This window comes from Lactuca serriola, chromosome 5 (genome assembly GCF_051521515.1).
Source record: "Lactuca serriola cultivar US96UC23 chromosome 5, Lser_US96UC23_V15, whole genome shotgun sequence".
Classification (NCBI taxonomy): domain Eukaryota; kingdom Viridiplantae; phylum Streptophyta; class Magnoliopsida; order Asterales; family Asteraceae; genus Lactuca; species Lactuca serriola.
Window position 1 is genome coordinate 359,296,886 of NC_136412.1, and position 18,104 is coordinate 359,314,989.

The 18,104-nt window shown below is 43.3% G+C and overlaps 1 pseudogene across 1 annotated transcript; it reads left to right on the top strand.

The window, feature by feature from the left end:
• Positions 1 to 12,663: 12,663 nt before the first annotated feature.
• LOC145052212 (glycine dehydrogenase (decarboxylating) A, mitochondrial-like) lies at positions 12,664 to 16,655 on the top strand (annotated as a pseudogene). Its single transcript, XR_013684023.1, has 9 exons — positions 12,664 to 12,825; positions 12,913 to 13,026; positions 13,118 to 13,270; positions 13,370 to 13,558; positions 13,667 to 13,744; positions 13,826 to 13,946; positions 14,077 to 14,150; positions 14,243 to 14,360; positions 16,567 to 16,655. The product of XR_013684023.1 is annotated as a glycine dehydrogenase (decarboxylating) A, mitochondrial-like (transcript).
• The last annotated feature ends 1,449 nt before the right edge of the window (positions 16,656 to 18,104 follow it).

Genomic DNA, 18,104 nt, shown 5'->3' on the forward strand with positions numbered 1-18,104 from the left:
TACAAATATATACAAATTTAGCGATTGAAGTTGTAATATTTGATAAACTATATTTTAATAAACCATATAGACAATATATTTAATTTTGTCTTATAAAAATGGTCTTTATTAAATTATTTAATGTTCGTGTGTTTAAGAAAATTATACAAATAGTCTCTATAAAATTATCTAAAAAAATTTACATAAATACTTCTTATGTAAAATTATATTTGATCTAATAGTCTTTATGTTTGAAAGTTTAATAGAAATGGTCCCTTCAAATTTATCTAATGGTTTTTATGTTTAATTAGTTACATAAATGGTCGTTGAAAAATTATCTAATAGTCCTTCTGTAATGTAACGCCCGGATCATGGTATGTATTTTAAACCAAATTCTTCATTTTTGCAAAGGGACTAGACGAGTAGGAGGCCCCAAACTCGTCGAGTAGAAACGGATTTTTGGACGCGGGACTTGAAGTCTACTCAACTAGTTGAGAAGCCTCAACTCGACGAGTAAGGCTACCAGAATGAAACCCTGATTTTCACGGTTTGCACCCTATTTAAGCACCTTAACACTTTATTATGACCTCCCTCATCGCCTCCCTCAGTCCAACAAACCCTAATTCGTGATCTTGAGCCTTTTGAGTGTGTGTGTGTGTGTGAGTGAAAAGAGATTGATTATTTGGTATTTCCTTGAAGGAGTGGAAGTTAGAAGTTCTTGGTTGAAGGAAGAATCTTTGGATCCAGAAGTAGAGTTTTATTTCTGGTTCCCCTGAGGTATAAAGCTCTTACCTTGTTTATTGAGTGTTTAGATCTAGTTTTAAGGATTTTTCTCCATGTTTTGGTTCAACAATGGTGGCCTTTGGGATTTGGATATCCCGTGTAGAAAGAACCTTCAGATCTAGAGCCGTTGAGGGACTCCATGGCATAAAGGTGCCAACTTTATGGCCATGGGAGTCCCATGCAACTTATGAACCACCTTTTAGGGCCTTTTGAGCTAAATAACCCATGCATGGACGTAAAGTTAGTAACTTTACGTGATATATCGACCCTAGGGGACCATATCTATGGTTTGGAAGCATTGAACCCGACTGGAAACGACTGAATGGATTTAGAATATAGGAGACTTAGCCTTCCAAATTTTGAAGGATAGAGGACACGCATTTGTGCGTGCCCTAAAATTATTTTCTTACAAAAAGAAAATTACAACCACGGAGGGCACCTAAATTAAATGGGCGTCATCTACAAATGTCGCTTTATATTTTTTCATTTAAACACGCGTTTTTAAAGAGGGATCCTCTAAAATTAGAAAATTCTAAAATTGTGAAGTAATATCCCTTATCTCTCATAAAATCGCACAGAGAGCCATTTTCTCCCTCCTCCTTATCTCTAACCCTAGACACAACCACCGTCATTTCGCAACGATGTCTTCCATCTTCCTTGCTCCAGAATTGTGACCTTCTTCGAAGCTATCTTATACCCCCCCCCCCCACCTGGTACTACCACACTCGAAATCGATGAAACCTTACCGTGTAACGCCCACAGATCAGAGCTAGTCAATTAAGAGACAATAAGTGTCGAAAATGACTTTTTTATAGGAGATTATTTAGAATGAATAATCTTAACTAAGTTGTAGTGGTCGTGACAAGGTTTCCGAATATATAAAGAATGCCGAAATCCAAGTTATAACGAAGAAGTTATGATCTGTCGAAGTTTCGCGACAGAACCGACACGACACAGCGCGACGTAAATAGTGAATCTACGTTAGAGTGATATTTGGCCTTAGCGATCTAAATGAAATTCGTAGAATACGTTAAACCAAGAGCGTGCATAAAAAGAACGTCCAAATCTGACTTCGTATAAGGAAGTTATTTTCTAAGTTTCAACTTAGTAGTATGCAGCCCGAAACTCGAATTTGAGATCGAATGATTTCTAGCCAAAACAATGTAAATGAGAATCGAATATCTTCTCAATAGTAGTCCAACGGTAAAAAGACAGAAGAAAACAGACGACATATGAAGAAGTTATGAGTTTATAACGGAGTTTTCCTGTCCCAGTCTACTAAAAATAATATAATAAAAATTAAAATCAAAATTAGCTGATGAAGTCTAAATTAAAGTTGTAGATCTTGTTTTTACCTACGCGTCGATATAAAGAACGTCGAAAATGGAGTTCGTATGCGAAAGTTATGAATTTTTGAAGTTCGGGGCGCGAAACCCCAAAACTGTCAGAGACCACGACGTGAAAACAGTATTCACGACGTGAACTGACTTCTAACGTCTTTTGGAGCCTGATAGAGCAAGTGGACGATGACGCATGCAATGAAGTTCAAGCCCACGACATGAAAACACTGTTCACGACGTGAAACTCGAAAAATCAGCCCTATAAATAGAATCGAAGGGCAGTCGGGTTTTGGTTGATAACTCCTTCACTCTCTCACTCCTGATACCCTCTCTAGCTGTCTTTAAGTACTCCCGAATCCCCGACATCATCCTGAGACCCGAAGCGAGTCCCGAAGCTCGTAGATCCCGAGAAGAAAAAGTTTCCGAGCCGAAACTCTGCCCGCATAAAGCTCGGTTTTGGAGAAAACGTCCTGGTTTTATCATAAAAGATTATTTTAAGAGATGAGGTGTTGTCCGATCATCGTCTTATCAAGTGAGTGTGTAGTTACTTTCTTCTAACACATAAATATGAAGTATTTTCTATGAAATACGTACTATGTGTTATGTATTGTTTGTTTATTTGAGATGAGAGTGGAATGGATGTTTTATACAGGTTTTTTAATGATTTAAACCGTATATGTATTTTATATCTACAAATATGTTGGGTAGAACATGGGTAGATGAAATGTTTGGTGACTATGAGACGTAGCTCCTATTAAAGTGAACCTTGTTGACTATGGATTTAGCGCCTGTTAAAGTGAACCTTGGTGACTATGGAGTTAGCGGCTGTTAAAGTGAACCTTGGTGACTATTAAAGTGAACCTTGGTGACTATGGAGTTAGCACCTGTTAAGTGAACCTTGGTGACTATGGACTTAGCGCCTGACAGTTATGGATTTAGTATCTGATGATAAACTTTGGCAGCAATGGACTTCGTGCCAATTCCTTAGGTAAATCCTTAGGAATGAATGAATGAAGGATAGTTGATTCTTAGGGTAAAACCTTAAGAAATAAAGAAGATAATGGGGATGGGTAATTGGTTAGATTGCTTGATGATTAAATATAATAATTATATTATTGTGGGTTGAAAACCCTATATGCTTACCAGATTCCCAAGCCTGACCCACTCAGTTTTCTTTGCATTACAGGTAATGGCACAAGAGTATAAGTTGGTGGACATGACGAGAGATTTTGGATTATAGATCAGTAGTTTTAAATAACTGTTGTAAGGTCTATTTTATATTGTTTATGCTTTTGGTCTGTATTGGAACATGACATCCCGAGATTTTTTTATTTAATGAAAATACATTTCTTTAAAGAAATGCTTTGATAAATTCTTATCATATTTTGTTTTGGGAACAAATTCCGCAACTCTTTTAATCAAAGGGTTACTCTGATTTTATAAAACAAAGCATAAACAAATCGGTCTTTTCTGGCCGTGAAAATGAGGATGTCACATAACGACCCTTCATCATCAACAATCAATGCCTCCATCAACCAGCTAGGGCTTTTATGGGATACCTCCACAAAATTAATCAAGTTTCATCCTCGCAGTGTCGGCGACTCCTTACGCTCACACACGTCTATGCCGACGACTGCGACTTCTTACACTCACGATGTTAACGATTGGGGTTCTAAGTCCTGGATCCACCTCTTGTCAACCCTACTCCATCTACTATGACTACCCGGCCCGGACCAGGGCATGGGCAGGTTGGACAACGGCCGTGGGCATCATTCCTGAGGTGGCATAATGTAAGTCTGGTCTGGTCTGGTGGCTATATGTGACATTTTCAGCCTACTGTGCTCAAAGCCCTCAATTTCGTATCTGATTGGCTTGGGTAATGGCCGAGGGCATTATTCCTGAGGTGCATTCTCTCTCTCTCTCTGTCGCTCTCTCTCTTTGGACAACCGTAATCACCCTTCTGGTTTTCTGAACCAGGTTCATCCGCTCTTTCCTCTACTCCTATCTTTGGTGATGTAAGTATCTGCACACATGATTACATCTAATGGCCAGTGTTGGCGAAAATCGAAATAACGGTGGCAACTGAAGTGGGTTCTCATGGCGGAGGTTCAGGATGTTCAAAGTTTTTGCCTTTAGAAAACCCGTGAGTTTGTCCTTTCTTTTTATATAAAAAATCTTTATATAAATCAAGAAACTTGATTCTTGATTCTTGATTCTTAATTCTAGGTGACATTCAGTGCCACATCACTTGCACCAGAGGTTCAGGATGTTATCCCTTCCGAACTTGTCAGAGAGACTCCATATCTGACTCATTCGATTTTCAACATGTATGATACTTTTTTCAAAACTTAGTCACTTTTTTAACATGTAAAAGGCTTTTCTTTCTTCTTTATTTATTTATTTTAGTTATCATACGGAGCATGAGCTACTAAGATACATTAGTAAGTTGCAGTCAAAGTGTAACATCCAAAATTTCAAAACAATTAAAACTTTTCAAAAGCCACTCATTTTAATAATGTTGTTACAAAAAGGTTTTCAATACATTATTTAACAGAGTATTTCCCAGGTTCAATTCATAAAACACCAACGTGAGGAACGGTACGATCACGCCTTTACCTTGCCACAGACTCTTGAGAACCTGAAACATAAAACCACAACTGTAAGCCCGAAAGCTTAGTGAGATACCCCCAGAATACCAACCACATATACGCCTTTCCAGGCCCTGACCTTCCGGTCCATCACACAACATATTGCCTTCCGGCCCATAACATATCGCCTTCCGGCCCATAAGCATAAAATGCATATATAACATAACAATAATAATCATATAGCAGTTCATAGACAACAATCGATCAACAGATCACATATCATAGCATTACTCTAAACAAGATACTGGTCTGGCCGGTCACTAGCATAACATTACCCTACGAATCAGTCAACATACTAAATGCATACATACGCCTTTCCAGGCCATGACCTTCCGGTCCACATAGTAATGCCTTCCGGCCCATAACATGTATTGCCTTCCGGCCCATAACATATAACAACTGACAACTACCCGGATTTCCATCCGATAAAAGGGTTGGCATTGGTGCCATAAACCCTAGCGATATAGTGAGGATAAATCACCTCGAAACTGCCGACTGAACAGATAGCTCAAGCTGCTCCGATCACTGATACGATCTCCACCTCTGGACAGTCACCAATGCACTGAACTCAAACAATAAACAACAATTACCAGAATACCCCTGGAACCACTGGTCAATCCTTGGTCAAAGACAAGGTCAAAGTCAACCCCTGACTGACCCTACTCGTCGAGTCAACCCTGTGACTCGCCGAGTCCCCATACTCAGAACTTCACTTAACCCGCGACCTAACTCGCCGAGTCACCCCAAGACTCGCCGAGTTCAACGACTCTGAGTCCACTCGCCCTTGACTCACCGATTCCTTAAGATTCCCTTTCTACACGTCGAGTATCCCCTTTTTACTCGACGAGTTCCTCCTGGAAGAATTGCGGGGCCACCCCGACTCAACTCGTCGAGTCTGAAGAACAACTCGACGAGTCCCAGTTATTCTTCAAGCTACTCGCCGAGTCTGTTCATCGGACTCGTCGAGTCCATGCCATGCAGTCGATCAAACTGCTTCCTGAGATAAGTATTGTCCCGAAATACACAAGCATGGGACCTTCTGGACCTCTAAGGTCCTAATACAGGGTTATAGTCGTTTGGGGGACTAGGGTAGCATTCAATCTAATCACAAAAGGGTTCCACAAACCCTAATTCCATAAACACATCAACATAGCAGAGCATAACTCGAATTCTTACCTGAATAATGTGCCCTCTATGTCCCCAAATCCTCAGAACGTGACTCCCTTGCTGTTCCTTTAGCCAAGCCCTTCTCTTCCTTGCACAACAACTCTTCCAAGATCAACAATGGCTCTTAACTTTGCTCCAGATGCAGCCAATCGATTTATGGTTCTTCTCAGTCGACTAAAGACGGACAATGACGGCCTACAAGTGCCTCTTATACGTCCCAAACCTGAACGGTTAGGGTTTTCGCCAAACAGCGCAGACTCGCCGAGTCCATATCTGGACTCGTCGAGTCCAGTCGCGAACCCGTAACCCGGTCTGCGATCCTACTCGGCGAGTCTAGGCTCCGACTCGCCGAGTCCCCTCTTAAAACACCCCCAAAATCATAATTATATCAATATTTGAAATTCCGGGCTGTTACAATTCTCCCCCACTAGAACTAGACTTCGCCCTCGAAGTCTCACTCTGAAAATAGCCCCGAATGCTGTTCCCACATATCACGTTCCAGATCACAGTTCATTTCTGATCCCCTCCGGTGCTGCCACTGAACTAACACCCGAGGTATCTCCTTATTCCTCAGAACCTCGATCTTCCGTTCTCTGATGACCACTGGCTTCTCAGCATAATTCAAGCTTGCATCCACCTGAATGTCTTCTAATGGAACAACTGCCGAGTCATCGGCTATATACTTCCTCAATTGCGACATATGAAATATCGTGGATTTGTCTCAAATCCGTGGACAACTCCAACCGGTAGACCCTCAGGCCTACCCCCGCAATCACATGAAAAAGCCCAATATACCGGGGCCCCAACTTGCCCCTCTTCTTGAATCGAATCACTCCTCTCCAAGGAGAGGCCTTCAGAAGTACGAAGTCACCGACCTGAAACTCAAGCTCGGACCGGCGTCTGTCCGCATAACTTTCCTGTTGGCTTTGTCGAATCTGCTCTGTTGACCGAAGCACGATCTCTGTACTGCACATCGCTCTCTGTAACCAAGAATTACCCAAGATGCAACTCTGCTCAAAATCTCAACAATCACTCGACCCATAAGGGTTAGGAAACCATGAATCACCGGATCCCCGATCCAAAGCCCACTTCGTCCATTCCGGACCGACTGAGAGATCCATTCTCACTCTCAGAGCAACTCTCACAAGTTCTCCTCCTGTCATCACATACACATGCTGAACTAACCCCAACACCCGCAGGTTAGAAGACCCGATACACTGATGATATCCTCGAACATCTCCCAAGATGAACCACTACATCCACCCTACACTCTGATCAGAATCACACTGAGAATTTAAGATTCTCTCTCCCCCTGCATCCCTTCCGAGCCTCAACAGACATCCCCAAACCGGATGGGTTCCTACTTCGTTGCCGCGAACACGATGCTCGAAGCCATACTCGAAATACTCTAACCATAACTCTGCTCTGCAGCTTTCATTCTCATGAACTTGCACTCCCTTTCGGAGTTACACACCTTTCTCTTTTCCTTCCAAGGGACCCTCTTGGCCATAATGCCACTCCAACCGGTGCGACGGTGCTTGCCCCAATCGACACCACCCTTTTTGCGTAACTGCTATTCACATACTCTGGTTCTCATTGCAGGGGCTCTCAATCCCATGCACTCTCTCCACTCATCAAAATCACTGCCTCAGCTAAACAAGATCACTAACCCGGGGCCAGACCTTCCAATGCAATCACATTGTAACATACACAATCCGCAACCTCAAACTGATCCCGCAATACCAACAGAGTCTCCAGCATGACTGGACCGACTCTCATAACACATACTAGCCACTCGAGGCTATATCTCTGTGGGTCCGTACACCCAAACTCTGCGAACCCTCAGGTTCTAACTCTGGGAACCTTCCGGTTCCAGCTCTAGAAACATGCACAACATAATCCCGTGGGATTAATGCAGTACAACCCATCACGTACCTCAAACATACAAATACTCTGATCGCATAACCCTGATTACTTACTCAAGCTTGATCCCGGCCTCCTCTCAGGCCTCCACAATCAAATGCCCTAGGTCTATATCCCGCCCCGCATACTCGACACCCGCTCTCGTCGGCCTATACTCTGAGCTGACAACACTGCTGAATCCCAACAGCTAAGCACTCTCACATACACATCGATCTCCTGGAGAATTCTCCAATTCTCCCCCACTAAAGCACTGACTAACTGCCACCGATCGTCATTAATGACCTTTCAGAACAATCCTGCATAAAGAGAACATTTACACACTGACTGCTTCCCACCAGCATAAGCAACCCTCAGCAAAACACATCTCCTCCCTGATCAATCCACTCAAAAGAATCCGGTCTTTCAATTATCCACTCCACGACTGCAGATGCTACCCGACATTCAACCCAGTGCCGCATCTCCACTAACAACCCTCACGAACGATAACTAACGGAATTCCCAACAATAACCCGTAACCAAACCCACAACCTGCCAAAGGATGAATACCACATCGAAAACCGCACGAGGCTACCGGCACCAAAACACCAAACTATAACCATACCAACCCATCAGGGAACAATGATTGTCAAAGCGAAAACCTGAAGTACCAATCCATAACCATGCCCAACCCGCGAAATAACGAATACCGCATCGAAATCCACACAAGATACCAGCACGAACAATACACCACAATCAACGCAAGGCAATCAAGACATCAAGAAAGCCTCATACCCGCAGCTGCCTCCGGCACTGCTCCGCCTCCCTCTGCCGCAAGCCGATAAGTACGACCCTGAGCCCTTAGGGCTCCGCTCCGTCCTGTCCTCCTCCTGAACTCCTCGAGGTGGCCGGTGCTAGAGCCTGCACCGGTCCTGCAGAAAGCTGTGGACAGTTGACCCTCAAATGTTCAACCTGCCGACACTGATAACAAATCCTCAAATCCCGAATTGGCACTGACTGCCGACAATCCCGTGCACCGTGCCCCTCCTTTCCGCACTTGCGGCATGCACCACCGGACCAACAAGCTCCGGTGCCATCCCTCCCACACTTCCCACAAGTGTGGCCGCTCCGATCCCCCATTCTAACATCTACGGTCCTGGACCGTTTCGGCGCCGACTGCGACTGCATCGGGGCCTGCCTCAGCTCACGCAACTGTAACTCAACCTCTAACTTACGCCCCATGGCGGCCTCCTGCAACTCCAACAAGGTCTCGCGCCTCTGCGCAGACACGAACTGTCTGATATCCCCTTTGAGCATACTCAGATATCGGGACATCTGAGCCTGCTCCGAAGCGAACTCAGGGCAAAACATCGCCCTCTCAATAAACATCCCGGTGCTCTCAGTCACCGACTCCAAATCCTGCTTCAGCTCAAGGAACTCCCGAGCCAATCTCTCCCTCTCATCTCGCGGAACATAGCGAGTACTGAACATCTCTCTGAACTGATCCCCTGAAACCGCAGCCCTCTGAGCGTCGAAAAATGACCTCGTGGTCAATCTCCATAAATCCTTCGCTCCTAGCCTCACAGGTTCAGAGCACACCTCACCCTCTGTTCAGCAGGGCATAAACTCGTGGAGAAATACCCCTCCACGTCTGATAACCATCTCATAGCAACAATCGGGTCCTGACCCCTATCGAATATGGGAGGCTTCGTGTAATAGAAGTTCCGATACTGAAACCCCGACTAGGTCTTCCCTTTGTCGCTGCTACAGCCGCTGTAACCGCCGCGGCAGCCGTCTCTGCGAGAGCCGCATATCGCTCATCAAACTACTCAACCATGGCGGTCCTGATCGACCCAAACCATTCTGGCAACTCAGCCCGTAATAATGCAGCAACCTCATCACGCAGGATCTCGCGAATCCTCGCATCCCGCTCGCTCGTGCTCGTCCGATCGATAACCTCCGACGGCACCGATTCACCCGGAACTTGCTCTCCAGCTCCCGATCCTGATCCGGATCCACTATCATCATGCCTCGAGGTCTCCATACTAAAGACACCCTACCAATCTCAGACACTTCCCAAAATCCTGGGATCCAACTCTCGCAACCCTACCCTAGAGACCATGGTTTCCCTGATACGCGTATGGGTCCTGTGCTTTCAGTAGTACGGGCCCATACTACCTTCCACACCTACCCATATTTGTATGAAGTACTACCACAATACCCTAGGGAACATGCATAACAACTATCAACCCTCACCACTAGAGGAACACTGAGAATATCCCATAAGGGACCCTAGGCTACAGGCATCACAAATCAGGCAACATTATCATGAATTCCTGAAGATCCCTAGCCTAACTCTAGCATGCTGTTCTATCAAGCTCAATAAAACAAATATCACGTATGGTATCTTGGGGTTACTTACTGGCTCCGGCTGATCGTACCTCCGCGTCCTCCTTTTACTAAATTTTGAAAACCATTTTAATTTCTCTTTTTAAAATCCTCCTCGATTTGAGACTGGAGTCACACGAATGTTTCCCCAATTCACTCAAACCAAGGCTCTGATACCAACTTGTAACATCCAAAATTTCAAAACAATTAAAACTTTTCAAAAGCCACTCACTTTAATAATGTTGTTACAAAAAGGTTTTCAATACATTATTTAACAGAGTATTTCCCAGGTTCAATTCATAAAACACCAACGCGAGGAACGGTACGATCACGCCTTTGCCTTGCCACAGACTCTTGAGAACCTGAAACATAAAACCACAACTGTAAGCCCGAAAGCTTAGTGAGATACCCCCAGAATACCAACCACATATACGCCTTTCCAGGCCCTGACCTCCCGGTCCATCACACAACATATTGCCTTCCGGCCCATAACATATCGCCTTCCGGCCCATAAGCATAAAATGCATATATAACATAACAATAATAATCATATAGCAGTTCATAGACAACAATCGATCAACAGATCACATATCATAGCATTACTCTAAACAAGATACCGGTCTGGCCGGTCACTAGCATAACATTACCCTATGAATCAGTCAACATACTAAATGCATACATACGCCTTTCCAGGCCATGACCTTCCGGTCCACATAGTAATGCCTTCCGGCCCATAACATGTATTGCCTTCCGGCCCATAACATATAACAACTGACAACTACCCGGATTTCCATCCGATAAAAGGGTTGGCATTGGTGCCATAAACCCTAGCGATATAGTGAGGATAACTCACCTCGAAACTGCCGACTGAACAGATAGCTCAAGCTGCTCCGATCACTGATACGATCTCCACCTCTGGACAGTCACCAATGCACTGAACTCAAACAATAAACAACAATTACCAGAATACCCCTGGAACCACTGGTCAATCCTTGGTCAAAGACAAGGTCAAAGTCAACCCCTGACTGACCCTACTCGTCGAGTCAACCCTGTGACTCGCCGAGTCCCCATACTCAGAACTTCACTTAACCCGCGACCTAACTCGCCGAGTCACCCCAAGACTCGCCGAGTTCAACGACTCTGAGTCCACTCGCCCTTGACTCACCGATTCCTTAAGATTCCCTTTCTACACGTCGAGTATCCCCTTTTTACTCGACGAGTTCCTCCTGGAAGAATCGCGGGGCCACCCCGACTCAACTCGCCGAGTCTGAAGAACAACTCGACGAGTCCCAGTTATTCTTCAAGCTACTCGCCGAGTCTGTTCATCGGACTCGTCGAGTCCATGCCATGCAGTCGATCAAACTGCTTCCTGAGATAAGTATTGTCCCGAAATACACAAGCATGGGACCTTCTGGACCTCTAAGGTCCTAATACAGGGTTATAGTCGTTTGGGGGACTAGGGTAGCATTCAATCTAATCACAAAAGGGTTCCACAAACCCTAATTCCATAAACACATCAACATAGCAGAGCATAACTCGAATTCTTACCTGAATAATGTGCCCTCTATGTCCCCAAATCCTCAGAACGTGACTCCCTTGCTGTTCCTTTAGCCAAGCCCTTCTCTTCCTTGCACAACAACTCTTCCAAGATCAACAATGGCTCTTAACTTTGCTCCAGATGCAGCCAATCGATTTATGGTTCTTCTCAGTCGACTAAAGACAGACAATGACGGCCTACAAGTGCCTCTTATACGTCCCAAACCTGAACGGTTAGGGTTTTCGCCAAACAACGCAGACTCGCCGAGTCCATATCTGGACTCGTCGAGTCCAGTCGCGAACCCGTAACCCGGTCTGCGATCCTACTCGGCGAGTCTAGGCTCCGACTCGCCGAGTCCCCTCTTAAAACACCCCCAAAATCATAATTATATCAATATTTGAAATTCCGGGTTGTTACACAAAGGATCTGTCATTATGCCACAATATGATTCCTCTGGGATCTTGCACCATGAAGCTTAATGCAACTACAAAGATGATGTCTGTGACATGGCCAACCTTTGCAGATATGCATCCTTTTGCTCCTACCCAACAGGCACAGGGGTATCAGGTAATCAAATCTTTCTAATTTTAACTTACAATTCCAAATTGTATTTTTGTTGACTTTTTTTAACCTGAGAGCAACATAAAAAAGTATCTTGTAGGAAATGTTCAAGAATTTGGGGGACATGCTGTGTACCATAACCGAATTTGACTCTTTCTCTTTACAACCAAATGTTGGAGCTGCTAAAGAATATGTTGGGCTGATGGTTATCCGAGCTTATCATATGGTATGCTAAATTATACCCTTTTATATAATCATATATATATATATATATATATATATATATATATATATATATATATATAAAGTCAAAGTCATTGACTTTGGTCAACTATAGGTGAGAGGAAATCATCATCGTAATGTATGCATCATCCCTGTGTCTGCACATGGAACAAATCTTGCAAGTGCTGCTATGTGTGGAATGAAAATCATTACTGTGGGAACTAACTCCAAAGGTAATATCAATATTGAAGAGGTACGCAAGGATGATGAAGCAAACAAGGAGTATCTATCTGCTCTTATGGTAAGCAATTTCTTTTATCAAAACATAAAATAAAAATATATATAATAAACAAAAGATTAATAACTAAAGTAAATTCTCTTTTTTTAGGTTACCTATCCTTCTACTCTTGGAGTTTATGAGGAAGGTATTGATGAGATTTTCAAGATTATTCATGACAATGGAGGTCAAGTTTACATGGATGGAGCTAACATGAATGCACAGGTACATAAACATTACACTTCTTGTGTCATTTTAATGGAGCTAACAAAATTGAAACATCATATAAAAATTATTTGGTTTTTATTTTTTACAGGTTGGATTAACAAGTCCAGGGTGGATTGGGGCTGATGTTTGTCATCTAAACCTTAACAAGACATTTTGCATTCCACATGGTGGTGGTGGGCCCAAAATGGGCCCCATTGGTGTGAAGAACCACTTGGCACCCTACTTGCCTTCACACCCTGTGGTAAGACAAAACAATAATTTTTTAGTTTGATGTTTATGTGTAATCAGAGTAATATGTTATTGAGTTTATATAATTTAATTTGTAAATCTTGATTTAAAGGTTGCAACTGGAGGCATACCAGCCCCTGAGAAGAGTAAGCCACTTGGCACGATTTTAGCAGCACCTTGGGGTTCAACACTTATCTTGCCTATATCATATACATACATTGCCATGATGGGATCTCAAGGACTTATAGATGCATCCAAGATAGCCATCTTTAATGTAAACTATATGGCAAAACGTCTTGAGGTCTCAATTTCTTTCCTTCCCTATTCATTAAGAACAAATATATAATATTTTTTTAATTATTATTATCAAGTTCTCAATTTTTTTCCTTTGGGATTAATTACATTGCAGAGTCACTATCCCATTCTTTTCCGTGGTGTGAATGGAACAGTTTCCCATGAGTTCATCGTTGATTTGAGACCCTTGAAAGTAAGTTATAATATTATTTAGTCATATTTTTTGTTAATTCAAAAAGAAATAGCAACTAACTTGAGTCATATTCATATTCAGACAAGTGCTGGAATAGAGCCATAAGATGTTGCAAAACGTCTGATTGATTACGGGTTTCATGGTCCAACTATGTCATGGCCAGTTCCAGGAACACTCATGATTGAACCCACTGAAAGTGAAAGCAAGGTATTTTTTTTAAAATGAGTAAAGTTTCTTTAAAAGTTATAATGTTTTTTCCTTTCCTTTCATTTTATATAACATAACATGTGGAATTTTTGAGTTGTAGACTGAGTTGGCTAGGTTTTGTGATGCTTTGATCTCCATTAGACAAGAAATAACAGAAATTGAGAAAGGAACAGTGGACACCAACAACAATGTCATCAAGGTAATTATAATAATAACTAAGTTCTGGCTGTTTTTGTATTCTTTGTTCAAGAGTTATATAAGGGATAATGAGGGAAATTAAAAAATTTGTAGGGAGCACCTCATCCACCACAACTACTCATGGCTGATAAGTGGACAAAACCATACTCCAGAGAATATGCAGCTTACCCTGCACCATGGCTTCGTGCTGCTAAGTTCTAGCCTACTACATGTTCGTGTAACGCCCCTAAAATACGGTCCAAAATTTTCTTTTAAAAACATTACTAATTCATAGTTAAGTCGTTCAAACTTACAAAAAGGGTTTATATTACAAATCATAGTCTCATTTCCAAACACTTGTTTAATTATCATAGTAAAACATCCCAGGTTAACTTGTCATGGTGTGTGCACTGCAACCCTCCCGAGCTCCTTCTCTGAAAACTGGATACATGAAACCAAAACTGAAAACCGTAAGCACGAAGCTTAGTGAGTTCCCCAGATACCACATATCATACAAACCAACTGATCCATACATGCCATACATAGCCAAGAACCATACATGACCAACATATCCATAATCAAGTAAGGTGTTATGTGCCAAACATAGTCTTGCTAAGGTGCTATGTGCCAAACATAGTCTTGCCATCATGCCACGAGCCGCACGTGGTCTTCCTGGTCAAGCCTAGGGCCACTCCCTATGTCTTATAGACAGGTGCCAAGGGCCACCCCCTGGTCTTTTATGCAAGTATCACAAAGACAACCGTACATACTACTCTACTTAGCTAAACAACATACAGTGTGCCAGAAGCCACCTTCCGGTCTTTCATATATAATAGCATACAATGTGCCAGGAGCCACCTCCTGGTCTTTCATACATATTGCCTAGGGCTAACCCCCGGGTCTTCCTACCTTTCATAATAACATATTGTGTGCCAGGAGCCGCCTCCTGGTATTCCATGCATATTGCCTAGGGCTAACCCCCAGGTCTTCCTATCATACATAAACTAAATGGGCCGGCATTGGTGCCTTAGACCCATACAAACTGTGAGGAGACTCACCTCGCACTGCTGAACTTTGCTGATAATCCTCTGGCTGCTGACCGACAACCCTCTGAACCGATGCTCCATTAGCTCCACTAGCTACTAGTATCAACATAACACTTTGTTCCAAACTGAACTCCAGAAGTCAAACTAAGTCAACTCCGGTCAAATTCAAAGTCCTGGTCAAAGCCAACCTTTTAGGTCCACCCTACTTGCCGAGTCTGCCTACTGACTCGCCGAGTTCATATGCTCAGAGTCCTTCCATTCGCGACTCGACTCGCCGAGTCAGCCCATGACTCGCCGAGTCCACCGATTTCCGAGTCCTATCCTGTCGAACTCACTGAGTCTCCACTCGACTCACTGATTCGAGTCTTAACTCGAAGGGTTCGGGGTTTCGCGACCTGACTCGCCGAGTCCAAGGAAAACTTCAACAGAGTCTCCGAGTTGTTCTTCCAACTCGTCGAGTTCCTGCCCAACTTCATCCAACTCACTGAGTTCACCCATGTGACTCACCGAGTCGCTTCAGCTCTTAATCCATGCAGTGGCTTTTCGAGCCAAACAGGGGCTCCAACTCATAGATCCACTCTCCCAAAGCCCATTCCCCATGTAAAGTTGCAACCTTTACGTGTAACTAAGGAGATTTATGCTAAACACACCACAAACTAGGGTTTAAGACAACCATGCTTCACCTACACTCTCAAGGCTGATACTTTATGACTCTCTAGGCCAAGACATAACTGGAGCTGAAGGGATTCAGCTTGGGGACGTCCAACCCCGAAATGTATCATACTTGGTCCAAAATCTCATAAAGAGGGACATGAAATGATCAAACAATTATCAAGGCAAGGAAGGAACTTGATTACCAAAATGAGTAGCTAAAGAGATGAATCTTCTGGATCCACAACCTTCCTCTTGAACCCTAAACTCATTCTTCTCCTTCTAGGCTTCAAGAACACTCCAACTCTTCAACAATGGCTCACACACTCAGAGAGCACTAGAGTTTCGTGGAATAGCTTCTGGACAATGGGGGCTACAAATGAGGCTGATAGAAGGAGAATGAGATGCTTAAATAGGGTACCAAGCCCGGAAATTAGGGTTTTCCAACCCAGACCTTACTCGTCGAGTCGGTCCCTCCGACTCGCCGAGACGATCACTTAAACCCCGACACGGGTCCCACTCCAACTCGCCGAGTTCACCCATGGACTCGACAAGTTGACTCCTTTAACTTAGGGTTTTCCTTTCCTTTCTTGGTCTTTCTAATTCTGGGTGTTACAGTTCGTCTCTCTCTCAGGGATAAAATTTAATCTAAATAATTAAAAAGTTTTTTTTGAATCTTGGATTGTTGATTGATGTGGTTAAAGATTGATTAACTATGGTCGGTTTAATTATGTATGACAGGCCGTGTGGACAATGTGTATGGTGATCGGAACCTGATCTGCACCCTTCAGCCACCATAGGAGTATGAAGAGAAAGTTGAAGCTACTATTTAAGAACATGTGCATGATGTGGTGTGGTTTTAAGGTTCTTTTTCAGCTTTATACTTAAATCTTGTTCTTGTATATACATGTTTCGTATTTGTAAGCCTTATATAGTTGTTGCTAGCTTTTATGGTATTAGTCATGTAAAATCATGGTGACCAACTTGTAACATCCCGAAATTCAGGTAAAGCTATTTAACCCTTCTCCTTTTCCCAAGTTGTTAAGTTAAGTCCCTTAAGTAAAATGTTAGGCTTGTGAGTACGTTGGGAGTACTGAGGAGTACGATGCGCGTACTCGCGCGCTTAATTTGGACGTGGACTCGCCTGGGTACGTTGGGCGTACCCAGGGTTACGTTGGGCATAGCGAGCCCAGGTGTAAACCCTAATTTGGGGCTTGTGCACTATAAAAGGAATGATGTGGCCTTGACCTCAGCCTCCATTCCAGAGAGTGAAACCCTAAAAGAGTCCTCCTTCGTTTCTAGCTAGTGTGTTGGTGTTCTAAGCTTCTAAGTTTCATTTCAAGGTGGTGGAAGAGAAGAAGAGGCCATTTTGGAAGCTAGAAGTTTGTGGGAAAGAGTAGATCCGGGCTTTTCAGAGGTTGGAGCTTCTTCCTGAGGTAAAAAGCTCAAAGCTTGCCTTGTCTTTTGTGTTGTGTGCTTTTTGGACCAATTTCTAGGGTTTTTGGTCCCAAGATGGAGACTTTATGAGCAAATGGTCTCCATTGGCCTAGATCTATCATATTTCAGGACTATATGAGTTGTATGTTCATAAAAATGCAATCTTGGGTGTAAATATTGAGCCATGCATGAGATCTAGACCTTTGGAGGAGAAAGGAAAGGTGTTAGAGGGTGTAGGGACCTTTACAACCATGCAAAGGCTTAAAGGTTCCGACTTTATGGGATAAGAGACTTTAGGAGAGTCAGATCTGGAAGTTGAAGGAGTGTCTTAACCGTTTAAGACCAACATCCATGGAATGGCTGAAACTGAGACTTACGTTGGGCGTAACTCTCAGTACGCGCAGCTTAAGGGGTTGAGGCCCCGATTGTGGTTCGTCGGCGTACGCCCCGCATACAGAGAAGGTACGCGTTGCGTACTGCCTCCTGTTGACTTTCGTTGACTTTTAGGGTTTTGGTCAACCTTTGGACTTTTGGGTCAGGGAAGGGTAAAATGGTCTTTTACCTTTCTGTGGAAATTGTAGAATGGATTTAATCTAGCCTTTGAGAGCCGTTATATATTTGAGAGTATTGTTATATGTTTAGGCGGGGGCTAGACCAGTGTGATCGAGTGCGAGACTATCCGAGATACCGAGGTGAGTCTTCTCACTATATTGTACCTGGAAGGGTACCGATGTGTGACCGGAAGGTCTTATATGTTATGAGATATATGTGTTATATGCTGGTATGTGATATGTATGTGTTATGTATGTTATGTATGATAAGGACCGGAAGGTCAAGATGAT